The sequence below is a fragment of the Euleptes europaea genome, chromosome 5 (assembly GCF_029931775.1).
Source record: "Euleptes europaea isolate rEulEur1 chromosome 5, rEulEur1.hap1, whole genome shotgun sequence".
Classification (NCBI taxonomy): Eukaryota; Metazoa; Chordata; class Lepidosauria; order Squamata; family Sphaerodactylidae; genus Euleptes; species Euleptes europaea.
This window is the reverse complement of record NC_079316.1, coordinates 34,147,297-34,161,300: the sequence shown is the minus strand read 5'-3', so window position 1 is coordinate 34,161,300 and position 14,004 is coordinate 34,147,297. Positions and strand designations below refer to the sequence as shown.

At 41.4% G+C, this 14,004-nt stretch overlaps 1 protein-coding gene across 1 annotated transcript in view; it reads right to left on the bottom strand.

Moving 5' to 3' along the window:
• The window catches only part of SLC9A9 (solute carrier family 9 member A9), a 349,626-nt gene that overhangs the window by 70,178 nt on the left and 265,444 nt on the right, over window positions 1–14,004 (bottom strand). The gene's annotated exons all lie outside the window — the stretch shown is intronic.

Below are 14,004 nucleotides of genomic sequence, written 5' to 3'. Positions count from 1 at the left end.
CTCAAGGCCAAGCTAGACATGGGGGAGACATGTTATCTCTGTTAGTCTTTTAAAGGCAAATGATAGCTTGCATGGCCCCAATTTGGATCAAGGCTGGGAGGGGAGGAGAGAGGCTTTTTAAACCCTTCTGTTCCCTGCACAGTTTTGCTAACTGAAAACAACCATCTTGCACTGTTATTAGGCCTTTAAAAGCATGTGTGTGTGTGTGTGTGTGTGTGTGTGTGTGTATGTGTGTGTGTGTGTTCGTGTGTGCGTGCGAGGACCCAGGTTTTAATTTAGGAAACTATGTGGGATGCTACATCTCTATGGTGGCTCAGATACAGATCAGGGTTGTACCTGGAGGCAATGAACTAATGATTTTTCCAGTGTCTCATTAGTTTAGACTAACAGTTACTAATTGATTCCTGAAACTCCAGACAATACTTCTTCAAAACTGTTACATTTCCACCCCCTCCACATCAGTACAGTTCTTTTTCTTTTGCAAATGTACTGATTTGTAGCACAATTATTTCAGCCATGGCCTAAAGTTTTATTTATTTAGATATTTATACCCAACTCTTCTCCCCAGTGGACTCAAAGTGGCTTATAACATCATTCTCCACTCCTTCATTTTATCTTCACAATAACTGCCCTGTGAAGTAGGCTCTAGTCAGAGATAGTAACTGGCCCAAAGGCAGCCAACAAACTTCCCTGGCAAAGCTAGGATGCGAACCTGGGTCCCACAAATCCTAGTCTGACACTCTAACCACTATACTTTTTTGCCATCAAGTCACACCTGACTCATGGTCAACCCTGGTGGGGTTTTCAAGGCAACAGACGTTCAGAGGTGGTTTGCCATTGCTTGCCTCCACGTCATGACCCTGGGATTCATTGGAGGTCTCCCATCCAAATACTTGCCAGGGTCGACACTGCTTAGCTTCTGAGGTCTAACAAGATCAGGCTAGCCTGGGGCTATCCCCAGGTGAAAATGGAGAAACTCTGACAGAGGACAGAGAGAAAGCAGAAAGGCTCAATGCCTATTTTGCCTCAGTTTTTGCCCTGAAAAAAGAACAGGCTCATCTAGAGATGGCAGTAGGCAAGGCACAGCATCTGGGCTGCTGGTTGACATGAACAGAGAGGTAGCTGAGAAGCACCTGGCTGCACTGGATGAGTACAAATCCCTTGGGCCAGATGATATGCACCCAAAAGTGCTCAAAGAACTTTCTAGAGAGCTTGCAGAGCCTTTGTCCATCACCTTCCAGACCTCTTGGAGGATGGGAGATGTGCCACAAGACTGGAAAAGGGTGAATATTATCCCAATTTTCAAAAAGGGGAGGAGGGATGACCCAGGAAACTACAGGCCAGTCAGTTTGACCTCTGCCCCAGGGAAGGTACTGGAGCAGATATTAAAGAGATCAGTCTGTGAGCATCTGAAAGACAACTTGGTGATCTGGAGAAGTTAGCATGGATTTGTCCCCAACAGATCCTGCCAGACCAACCTCGTTTCCTTCTTTGTTCGAGTGACAAGTTTACTAGATCGAGGGAATGTGGTTGATGTTATTTACCTGGATTTCAGTAATGCTTTTGACAGGGTTCCCCATGATGTTATGATGGGTAAACTAGAGGACTGTGGTCTGGACACTAGGAAAGTTAGGTGGATAGGGAACTGGTTGGAGAACCACACTCAAAGAATAGTTGTCAGTGGTATTTCATCTGAATGGAGGGAGGTGTCCAGTGGGGTGCCACACTGTTTGGTTCAGGGCCTGGTACTTTTCAATATTTTTATAAATGATCTAGATGAGGGTGTGGAGGGACTACTCATTAAATTTGCAAATGACACCAATTTGGGAGGAACAGCGGACACACTTGAAGACAGAGATAGAATTCAGTGAGATCTGAACACACTGGAAAAGTGGGTGGATGTGAACAAGTGCAATTCAACAAGGACAAGTCCCGAGTTCTACATCTGGGTAACAAAAATGAGGGACATGCATACTGGATGGGGGATATACTTCTGGGTAGCAGTGTGTTTGAACAAGATCTTGGGGTACAGGTGGACTATAAGTTAAATATGAGCAGCCAGTGTGATGCAGCAACAACAAAAAAGAGAGAGAGATCTTGGGGGTGCATCAACAGAGGCATAACGTCCAAATTGCAAGATGTCATAATTCTGCTGTACACAGCATTGGTCAGGCCACACCTGGAGTATTGTGTGCAGTTCTCGAGGCCTCACTTCAAAAAGGATGTGGACAGAATGGAGCATGAGTAGAGGAGAGCGACAAGGATAATCAGGGCTTGGTCTCCATGAGGAAAGGCTGAGGCAGTTGGGAATGTTTAGTCTGGAGAAGAGGAGGTTGAGGGGGGACATGATTGTTCTCTTTGAGTATTTGAAGGGCTGTCACTTAGTGGAGGGCAGGGAGCTGTTCCTATTGGCAGCAGAGGATAGGACTCGCAATAATGGTTTCAATTGCGGGTGGAGAGGTACCGGTTGGATATTAGGATTTATTTTTTTTACAGTAAGAGTAGTTCAACAGTAGAAACAGCTACCTAGGGAAGTGGTGAGTTCCCCCTCACTGGCAGTCTTTAAGCAGAGGCTGGACAAATACTTGTCAGGGATGCTCTAGACTGATCCTGCATTTGGCAGGGGGTTGGACGAGATGTCCTGTATGGCCCCTTCCAATTATTTGATTCTGTGAGGTCAGGGCAACCACTGCACTACACCACACCATTTAAACAGCACATTTATCAGTAAAACTCCAGAGGTCACTTCTAATCAACAGTAGTTAAAAAAAGAAAAAAATTACATTAAAAAGGAAATAAGGACTCCAAGATTAGCAATAAAACCACTATAAAAGTAATAACTGAGGCAATATTTGAGAGCCATCCAACAAAGAGAGGAGACTGAACAGTATACCCAGGTCAGCCCAAAGCCTGGGAAAACACAAAGGATTTTGCCTGACACCTAAAGTTCAACACTTAGTGCCAATCAAATTATTGTGAGGTAGGAGTTCCATAATACAGGCTCATTGAGAAATATTCTGACTCCAGATTATCTATGCCTTTATAGGAAACTAACAATTAGCATTTTCAGTTGTGCCCAGAATTGGCAGCAAGTCTAGATCTTTTAATATTGTTCTCGACACTTTATACCAGGAAGCATTGTTGCTGCCATCTACCAGTTGAACCTTCTCAAACAGTCTTCAAAGGGAGTCCCTCATGAGCACACTGCAATAATCCAACCTGCATGAGATAAAACAGATGTATGTAGTGATGTCATGCCTCTAAAAAAAAGACCACAGCTGGTGTACCAACTGAACCTGGCTTAAGGCATTACAATCCACAGAGGGAACCAGCACTTCTATCTATAGTCAGATTCCAAATCCACTCGCAAACTGAGAAGTTGCTCTTTTAAAGGGAGTGCAATCAGTTCAGACCAGGCTGAATCCTTAATTCCTGATTGGCCATATTTGTCAAACACCTCTTCAATGTTATCTGGAGTAAGCTGCAATTTATTGGTCTTTATGCATTACATTACACTTTCTGACCATTCAATATCTCATCTGACTGTAAAAGTGCTATCTTCATGTGGAGGCATATCACTCCAAGCAGGATCATGTAGCTACTAAACTGAATGGGGGTCAAGAGTGAATCAATGACCATGGGGACAAGTAGTTGTTTCATAGAACCAACTTCTGGAACTGACCAGCAGGAGAGGAATGGAACCACTGATGCCCATTTCAGTCAGCTAGTTCAGAAAAAACATGGCCAGCGGTACTCAAAGCTGTTGAGAGGTCCAGAAGGATCTACAGGGTCACACGCTCCTATCTTTCTCTCTTTGAAGGTTGTCACTCAGGACAACCAAGGCAGTTTCCATGCCAGAACCAGTTCTGAGGTTGGATTGAAATGGATACAGATTATCTATTTCATCCAGGAATCCCTGGCATTGCATGGCCACCACTTTCTTAGCATCTTTTGGAAGAAGTGGATATTTGTTACCATCCAGAAATTATTCAAATAATTTATTATCTTCTGGACCAAACTGGGACATTTAGTTAAATGTGATAAGCATGGAGGGCTAAGGTCGAGCACATATTCAGTCAGACACTTGATCACTTCCTCAGGCTGCAGTAGCCAATATCATTCCTAGCAAATACCATGAGGCTGTATTCTTCGATCTGCAAAAATAAAGTCCAAGTTGTAGCAGACTTGACCAACTTTATCTGTATGTTGTTGTCTCACTGGTTGCAGGTGTGGATTGTGACATGCTTGGTGATGATATGTAATCTACCTTTCTTTATTACCAGGCTGCACCTTCATATTTATCTGTTTCAAAACACTGCAACTCTACTGATTCAAATACCAATATAGATTCAAAGCAAAAATCAGGTAAACTTAAGATGTTTGTCAATTTCCTTGAAGCTTAAGGAAAGTGTGTCAATTTCACTTTTTAGAATTAAAATATGTAGTATGTGCTGCATCTTTCTGGCATGGCACACAGTACGGTGGAACCCTTAGTGAAGGGAAGAAGGGTAGCCACATGAGGTTTCCCCAGCCTAGCTACCCCTTCAGAAGAAGGTGACAATTACACGGGGATTACATATTACAACTAATATTGAATTGGGCTAGCATTTGTATAATATGACCCACACATGTCTTAAAAGTATTGTCTGAAGCTCCCCTGTGCAGCACTTTGATTTCAACAATGGTTAGCCAGATGTCTCTGGAACCTCACAAGCAAAAGAATATTTGTTCTGTGCATGGCCATTTCCTTTAGCTATCACAAACTAGAAGCCTTAGGAGAAACAACCTCATTCACAGAATAAAAAAAGTGGCAATGTTGAGATGGAAAACAAAATGAGGATGGTAGCAAAAACAGACACATTTGTGATAACGCTGACTTTTCATTGATTCTCACATTGACTAGGTAAATTCAGATCATGAAAAAAGACAAAATATCTGCATACAGTCAATAATTATGCCTGTTAGTCTTGAAAGCAATGAGATAAAAACTTTGATTTACTAATGCATGGTTCCTATGGTCTGGTTATAGCTGTATGTATTCCTAAACTGTGATCACAAAATCCTTAAATTCTAATATATTTGAACAGAAAATTGCCTAAATGTCCAAAAGAGCCAATATTCCATTTCAGAACATGTATTTTCTCAAAAATGAGAGTATACAAAAAAGGGGAATGGTATAGTCAGGTGAGTCAAACAAACAAAAGCTTGTTTAAGACCACCAGAAGGCTCAAATAAATATATCACACAGATTAGAAATGGTGGCTAAATAGCAGAGTAAAAAACCCACAAAAGACAAGTAGTTTTCTTTTAAAAAGGGAAACCAGAGAATGAAAAATGAGCATAGGCTGAAAAAAATGTGTGGATGATAAAATAAGCAAAAATAAGAAAATGGTACCATAAAGGAAAACCAAAGAATTTTGCACACGAAGAGAAAGTAATCTGTTTCTTCATAAACTCAACATCTAACCTTTCTGAGGAAAAAACGAATGTATTCTCTTGCCTCCCTATGAAAGTATATTCATTAAAATATATTCCCTCTTGTCAAAAAGTAATAATGAAGACTCAGTTGTCCTTTCCTGCCTGAGCTGTGCTTCAATATCTATTCTTTACTTTAAGTGTTGATTTTCTTAAAAGCCTATGAAGTTTTCTCCACATGTCCCTTTATTTATTTCTTCAAAGGCAGAGGCTCCACATAATGCTATGAAATCTTTAAAGCAGAATGACCATGAAACCCATTGCAGTGCCTATGCGATAAGCAAAACAAAAAGTCCTCCATTTGGCCACATCTGCTTCAGGAACAGTTTCAGTTGGGTGTTATTTCATATACATTTAAAAGACACACACTGAAGAACATAAGTCCTGCTGGATCATAAGAACATAAGGACATAAGAAAATCCATGCTGGATCAGACAAAGGTCCATCAAGTCCAGCAGTCTGTTCACACAGTGGCCAACCAGGTGCCTCTAGGAAGGCCACAAACAAGACAACTACAGCAGCATCCTGCCTGTGTTCCATAGCACCTAAAACAATAGGCATGCTCCTCTGATACTGTAAAGAAGAGGTATGCATCATGACTAGTATTCATTTTGACTAGTTTCCATGGACAGCCCTATCCATGGACCAGTGGTCCATCTAGTCCAGCATCCTGTCTCACACAGTGGTCAACCAGTTCCGCTGGAGGGCCAACTATAGACATAGAGGCTGAGGTTTTCCCCTAATGTTGCCTCCTGGTACTGGGATTCAGATGTTGACTGCTTCTTAACGTGGAGGTTCCCTTTAGTCACTGTGGCTAGTAGCCACTGATAGACCTATCCTCCATGAATCTACCAAATCCTTTTTAAAGCTGTCTTTGCCTGTGGCCATCACTACATCCTCCGGTAGTGAATTCCACATTTTAATCACTGTGTAAAGAAGCATTTCCTTTTGTCTGTCCTGAATCTACTTCATTGTCTGTCCTGAATTGCCTTCATTGGATGCCCTCGAGGGAAAAAAAGTTCTCTTTGTTAACTCTTTCTACCCGTGCATAATTTTATAAACCTCGACCATGTCCTCCCTTAGTCATCTCTTTTATAAACTGAGAAGTCCCAGACTCTTCAGCCTTTCCTCATAGGGAAGGTGCTCCAACCACTAATCATCTTGGTTGTCCTCTTCTTTTGCCAGCTGTGCAATGTCTTTTTTGAGATATGGTGACCAGAACTGGACACAGTATTCCAAAAGAGGTCACACAATAGTTCTATACAGATACATTATACTATCAGCCGTTTTATTTTCAGTTGCTTTCCTAAGAATCCCCAACACAGAATTTGCCTTTTGCACTGCTGCAGCACACTGGGTTGACACTTTCACTGAGCTATCTACGTCGACCCCCAAACCCTTTTCCTTCTCAAAGCCAGCGTGGTATAGTGGTTCTCTAATCTGGAGAACTGGGTTTGATTCCCCACTCCTCCACATGAGCTGTGTGGATTGGGGTAATCTTATTCCACTGTTTCTGCTCCTACTTAGTTGGCCAGTTTCAAAAGATGGTGCTGGGGAAATACTGCTCGGTCTCATGGCATCTCATGACTCTGTCATGTCTCCCCATGTACAGGCAGTGACTAGTGGATCCATTTAGGGGAAAAGCAGGGTAGAAATATATACATAATAGGATATTCATCCCAATCCATGTTCTGTGTATGCTGGTACCTGCACACAGAGGTGAGACATGTGGCAACCAAAGAAAGTGCATTTTTGGTAGAAGCACACAGTCTGTGGAATGCTCTCCCACTTGAAGCTCATTGGATTGCCTTCACTTTGTTAGCTTTCAGGCACCAAGTTTTTATTTGCCCATACTTCTTTGATTAAAACTCTTGAATAAGTGTTATTAATTGGCCATTGACCAAAACATCTGTTTTAGTCCAGGTACGCAGCTAGATTATTTTACAATTTTTGCTGATTTTGGTTATGCCAGTTTTTTTGTCCTGGAAAGGTGGCAAAGTAATATACTAAATACAAAATAAATCAATTATCCTAGATTCAATCAAAGTAATTGTATATTGCTTTTTATAAAATGTACAAAGCTTTGAGACTACTCTATTTCCCTTGGAAGAATCTAATACATTTTATCCCAGCCTCCTGCCAGAAAGATTCTTTTCAATGAAATCTGAATGTTGACTTGTAAAATTACATTTCATTCTCCCTAGATATTCAGTCCTGTACAATTCTAGCAATTTCCTTCTTTGTTTGGTCATCCTTCACATTTCTGTAGATCTGTATACTCTCATTAGTTGTCCATTTATTGCAGAGTTCAAAATCAATCACTATAGCTGTTAAATAAAGTTTGTGACCTTTCTGTAAAGTCACTACAAATTGCCATACACTTCTGATAGCAATTCTTCCCATATTTGCTGTGGCATTTAACTTTGGGTATGTTTCTTTTTAATGTTGTGGTTTAGAAATGAGATTTTTTTTAAAAAAATGAACACAGTATTGTTGCTTATTTCTAGTATGTTAAAGAATTTGTTCCTCCCAGGCCAAACATCCACAAGCAAATTGATATCATGTTAGATTTACTCACAAGTGTGAATGCTACATAAATCGTTGATAGGGTCCTGAGTACACAAGTAAAGTTTCATGATTTATTTATGAATGTGTAGATCAAACTAGACAAAAAAAGGAACTATCCTAACAGTTCACACCTACAATCCCCATGATTTTTCAGAGGCAACTTGAGTTTCATAAAGAAAGCAAAATATTTTAAGCCCAGTGGGTTGGAGTCTATGAATCTGTTCCATAGGGAGTCATCTTCTGGCACAAGTAGCCTTCTTTGGGTGGAAGAATTGTGGTCCACTGGAGGAAGGCTGCGGGTTGGTGTATGTGTGGTAAGGGGAAAGGGTCTCGAAAGCTGGCTCCCAGTTGCCAACCCCCCCAAAGAGACAAAGAGGTGGAGGTAGACGAGTAACATCTATGGCACTGAGAGTCTGAGACAGGCAATTTTGGTGTCAGTGTGTGGGATAAATTGATTGCTTTCAAGTCTCATAGCCAAACATGTTACTTCTTCACCTCTTATTCCTGTGTCATCATGGGCCTCTAGCAAAGCTGGAAATATTGACTAGAAATATACTCAAACTATTAGTTAATATACTTAATTCCTCCAAATTCAGCCCTTTTTGTATCTTTCCCTAGCCCTATCAATGTGATATTCACAAGGTTCAGTCATCTTTCCAATTGCATTTTTAAACCACCATAGTCCTTTTCAGATGTTTTATTCATGCATATCTGGACCCAGCAACTTCAGGTATGGGGACTGCCATGCTACCTGTGATGCTTCTGATATGTATGGTTGCTTGCCAAGTTGTCTGAATAGGAGCAGCATGCTTATTTTGTATGTGCATACAGCCTTGGTATGCATAAACTAGAAACTGATGAATCCACTGGTCAGTTCATGTGTACTGTAGCTGTACATGTATACAAAATAAGTGTGACTTTGTCCACACAACATGGTGCCCGCATGTATTGGGAGGATCTATGTGCGATTGGGAAGCTCCTGGTACGTGTAGATGTTGTAATAAATGACGGTCTTTCCTGTATTGCTGATATCAATGTTCTGATCAGCCCTATTCTATATATAACTTAGGGTTGCCAGGTCCCTCTTCAGCACCAGTGACAGATTTTTGGGGTGGAGCCTGAGAAGGGCAGGGTTTAGGAGAGGAGAGACTTCAATGCCATAGATTCCAATTGCCAAAGCAGCCATTTTCTCCAGGTGAACTGATCTCTATCGGCTGGAAATCTGTTGTAATAGCAGATCTCCAGCTAGTACCTGAAGGTTGGCAACCCTAATGTAACCATATTTCTATGATAAGGACAAGGGTTTTGAAATGGAAAATAATTTGCCAAAGGTAGACTTGCCAGAGGTAGACCTTGCCAAAGGTAGACTTATATAAAGACGTTTATTTGCTGTAATAAATGATTAATAAAAGATACTGATGTTCAACATTGAATATTTTATTATACATAATTGTATTGATTGGGCTCCTGTTTCGGTAAGGGCTTGGTTAGGTGCACATAGACTCTTTGCTTAGCACCATTGCCTCTTTCCAAACAAAGGTGACCACTTCTTTGTAGCTTGATGATGGCTTTTTATACTATCTTATTTATAATGTTTGTGTGTCTGACTTTTTTCTTTCCTGCAAAACAACGTCTTTTTCAATACAATTCAAGTTAAAAAAATTACTGTCAGTCTGTAAAAATCTGTAAAAGTCTGTAAAAATCCCCAAACAGCAGGGCAATCAGAGCAACTAAAACATTACAAAATCAATGACCAAGCTTCTGAGGCTCCTTCTGTTTTGTGTAGCTTCTTCATGATATTTTAATTGTTCCTAATAAAGATATTTGCCTCCTGTTGCTGTGGCATTTTTTCCTAATTAGGCTGATGTGGCCACCTGAATTTTTCTTTGTCTATAAAGCAGTTCCATTTCAAAGCATCTTTATGCAGCTAAAATTTAAATTAGAGCACATGTCACTTTCCACTTCTGAATTGTTGATAAAGCAACTTCTGCTGCTTTCTAAGTATTTGTCCACAGAATGACAGTGGCAGCCTGAGATAAAGGGCAGGCTCCGCTCCAGATCAGAGGCAGAAATTCCCTTTGAATGTCAACTCTTCCTCCACTGGAATGCAGACATTTTGCTTTTGGTGAGCAAGATAAAGGCTTTTTTCACAATCTGCAGTGCAACTCATCTGAAGCAGCTGATGCTTATGTTGTAAGCACATTCAAAGCCTAGGGAGGTGTTTTTTTTTTTTTAATCTTAATGAAATTAAACAGGTTATATACATTGCAAGTGTTTAAAGGCAAGATATAACCACGTCTGAATCCAGGAAAGAGAAAATACTATCAATATATCTCTATTGGAGGTGTAATTGAAATGCAAGAAATGCATTACCTCCTGAATAAAGCTCAAGCTTTATACTATGAAGTCTTATATTTAAAGGCCTGCTGAATGGTACGAAGAGGCCATGGCTCAGTGTACTTGTTCTGCAAGCAGAAGTTAATGATTCTTACGCAGCAGGTGCAGGGAAAAGGCTTTTTTTCTCCTTGAGACCCTGTAGGCCTGCTTGGCTCTGCTTTCTTTTCATATCTTGAGTTGTACTGAGATAGCATTGTGGGAGATAGTGGCCCACTACGACTGGGATAGGATGAATCTAAACTAAGCAAAGAGCAAGTATACAAAAAAAAGAGGTTCTTGTATAACAAGTAACTCAGGATAATTCATGGAAAAGAGAAAAGCCACATGCTGCAAGGGTAGGAACTCCCACCTTGGCCAGATTTCTTCCCTACCCCAAATATGGCAATCCTTCAGCTCCTTAGCCTGTGGGAAACCCACCAAATCATCTGGAGCTAGGGTTGCCAACTGACAGGTACTAGCCGGAGATCTCCTGCTATTACAACTGATCTCCAGCCGATAGAGATCAGTTCACCTGGAGAAAATGGCCGCTTTGGCAATTGGACTCTACGGCATTGAAGTCCCTCCCCTCCCCAAACTCCGCCCTCCTCAGGCTCTGCCCCAAAAACCTCCCGCTGGTGGCGAAGAGGGACCTGGCAACCCTATCTGGAGCATTTCTGGGCAACTCAACACGAGAGCGACATGATCAATATATTAGTTTATGTTTTCTGAATTCTGCCCCCAAACGTTATCACATTGCCAAAAGAAGGACAAAAAGATTGCAGAAACGTTTCATCTGGATAATTGGTTTGTCTTGAGAGAATTGGAACTTCAATCCAGAGAGAGTGAGTCAGTGTGAGAAAATGCTCAGATCTGTCAGTCCCAGCAATAGTGGCGTGAACTGTTCATCTCTTTAGGGATTTGAGTATATAGTTGTTGGCAGAAAAAAGATGTCAAAATAATGATATAAAATGAAAATACATTTGTACAATAATGGCAGGACAGTAGCTGTGGTAAACAAGAGCACCAAAGAAATATTACTGTTTACGACACAGGGAGAAATAGCTCTTTCAAATGTAAGATTGCTTTCATTTTGAGCGCTTCTAATACCATCCTTTCAAACATGGAAGGAATTTTTTTTGTCTGACATGCAGAACATCATAAATCAATTGGCTACTAATAAAGACTGGCTTCTAATAAAGACTATTTCACAGGGTCAGTCTATGCAAGATGCTGAGGAATCTGCAGTCAGATCCTTCCAGCATCTTAAAAATTGGACTGGATAACAACTGTGCAGGGAAGGAAGAAGAAACTCTTCCTTTCCAGTATGGTTTCAGTGACCAAAACTCCCCTCCCTCATCCTGTAGTATCTGAAATAGATATAAAGAGAGTCATGTTTTGCCTGTGTTTTGAGGGACCTGTTTTATCTCAAATTTGAAAATGCGGGCAAAACGCAGGGAAATGCAGGGGGAGAGCGAGGCGACCTCTGATGGCCAGAAACGGCATGCATAATCCAAATACCCTAAGTCATCAGAGGGGTGATGGCGAGTGAAACAGCCATGCATAAAAGGCCTCAGTCTTTCCTCTGTATACTTGGTACCCCCGCTGCAACTGATGGACAGGAGGCAGGCAAGCAAGCACTCCTGGTAGCAGCAGTCACCTCACTGACTGCCCACCTGCCCACTTTTGCTGTGCAGTGAATGGAAGGAGGGAGGCAGGCCAGGGGACCCCGTCAAACGGCATCTTGCCAAGCGTCTCCAGAACCTGGAGTTGGCTTTTTTGTGAGGTAGAAATCTGACCAGAACGGAAGAGTTTAAACAGCTACTATCTGCCCATCATCCAGCCCATTTTGCAGTCTGCTCCAACTGATCCTTCTTATTTAAAAATCGACATACAGGAGAGAAACACCACCCTCCGTGCAGTGTGTAGATCCATCCTTGCCTGTTCTTATTTCCTGTTTCTCCTCTTTTCTGATGTACATTGTTCCATGTCTTTAAAGCATCCACAGTCATAGACCTTGCCTTCAGAAGAGGAAATGGAACCAGTGTATGTCTAAAGAATACTCTGATGCCACTCGGCATTAATTTTTAAAAACCCTCATTCCCTTTATGCTGCATGGCAAATTGAATTTTTGTCCGTGCCTGGAAAAAAAGCAGAAACCTCTATCTGAAATCTTATTTCTCAACTTTCCATATGAATATCTTTCTATATTGAGACTTTAATAACTGAGCTACAAAGGAGTAAATAATGATGTACCGGGGAATACAATAAAGAGTGAGGTTTTATAGACTCTATTGATGCTGTTTGTTACAGATGGGTACTGAAGACAGATCAGATATGAAGAGAAGTTCTGTATTTTGTACTGGTCACAGAATATCCCACTTTCAATGGATAGTTACCAGAACTGCCTGCTGAAAAGTTGCAGACAAGTCTGGCATCATATTGCCATCATTCATGCACCAACACAATTTCAGGAGGAGCTGATTTATTTTCTTTGAGACTTAGGGAGCAAATCTGTAGTAAGTCATATGCCTGCGTTTGGGAAAAGCAAATGATAAGAGATGAAGATAGTGTCCCTCCTAAGCAAAACTGCTATCCACATCAGTTCACATCAGTTCTTACTTTTTTTCAAGCTGGACTCATCAGGAGGCATCCTGCAATGTTTTACTATAGAGTTGTTGCATCACAATTTGAGCCAATTGCCACCAACACATTCACGGAATGTGATATGGGCTATGTTGTAGAAGCGCCCGGAGAAGACAGGCGTGACGCCCAGGACCGATGCTTAAAGGCTGCGAGCAATGAGAAAGGCTCCGCTGGCCACCATGATGGCGGGGCTCTGTCCTGCTCCCCCACCATAGACTATTTCCCTATAGACTTTGGACAATTTTCTTAGTCGCATGACAGTCCGTGTATGCAGAAATATCTTCTTTTGTATTTGCTCATTATTACTATTCTGTAAAATGCATGCACCCTCATTTTCTGGGACTGGTTTGTATTGACTCTATTTTTCTTTCCGTGTGTTGTATTTTAAACATTCTCTAAATAAACCCCCCAGTTGGCACTTACTATTTTACGGATGGATTACAAAGCTCATAGGGTTTTATGTTCTAGAACTTTCTTGCTCACCACCTATGGCAGGGCTGTGCAGTGCTCAGCTATGCTACCCATTCCAAAAGAGGACCTTGCCCTTGCTGACAGCAGCAGCGCCACCAATGCCTGTTCTTATCCAATGCAGGTTCTGAGTCAGATCTTCATTGCTAGGCAGTGACATGTGTACTACCTTGATGCTATGCACATCTTTGGCAATTGAAATGGCTCTCTAGATTGGATAATTAATAGTCATAAAATTATAAAATTATGCACACACATAAACATCATCATACTTCTGCATTTTTTTGAAACATATTGCAGTCTGCCGATAGAGGGGGGCTGGGGATACAAGATTCCCGAACACTTGGGTTGCTCTGAGGCCCCCAAGAAATCCTCTTGCCTCAGTTACACTCACGCTCTCACTCAGCATGGTGCTTGTGATCTAGGGATATAACAAGTGCTAAAAGCCTCTCTAGGAATGTATAATCCCTCATT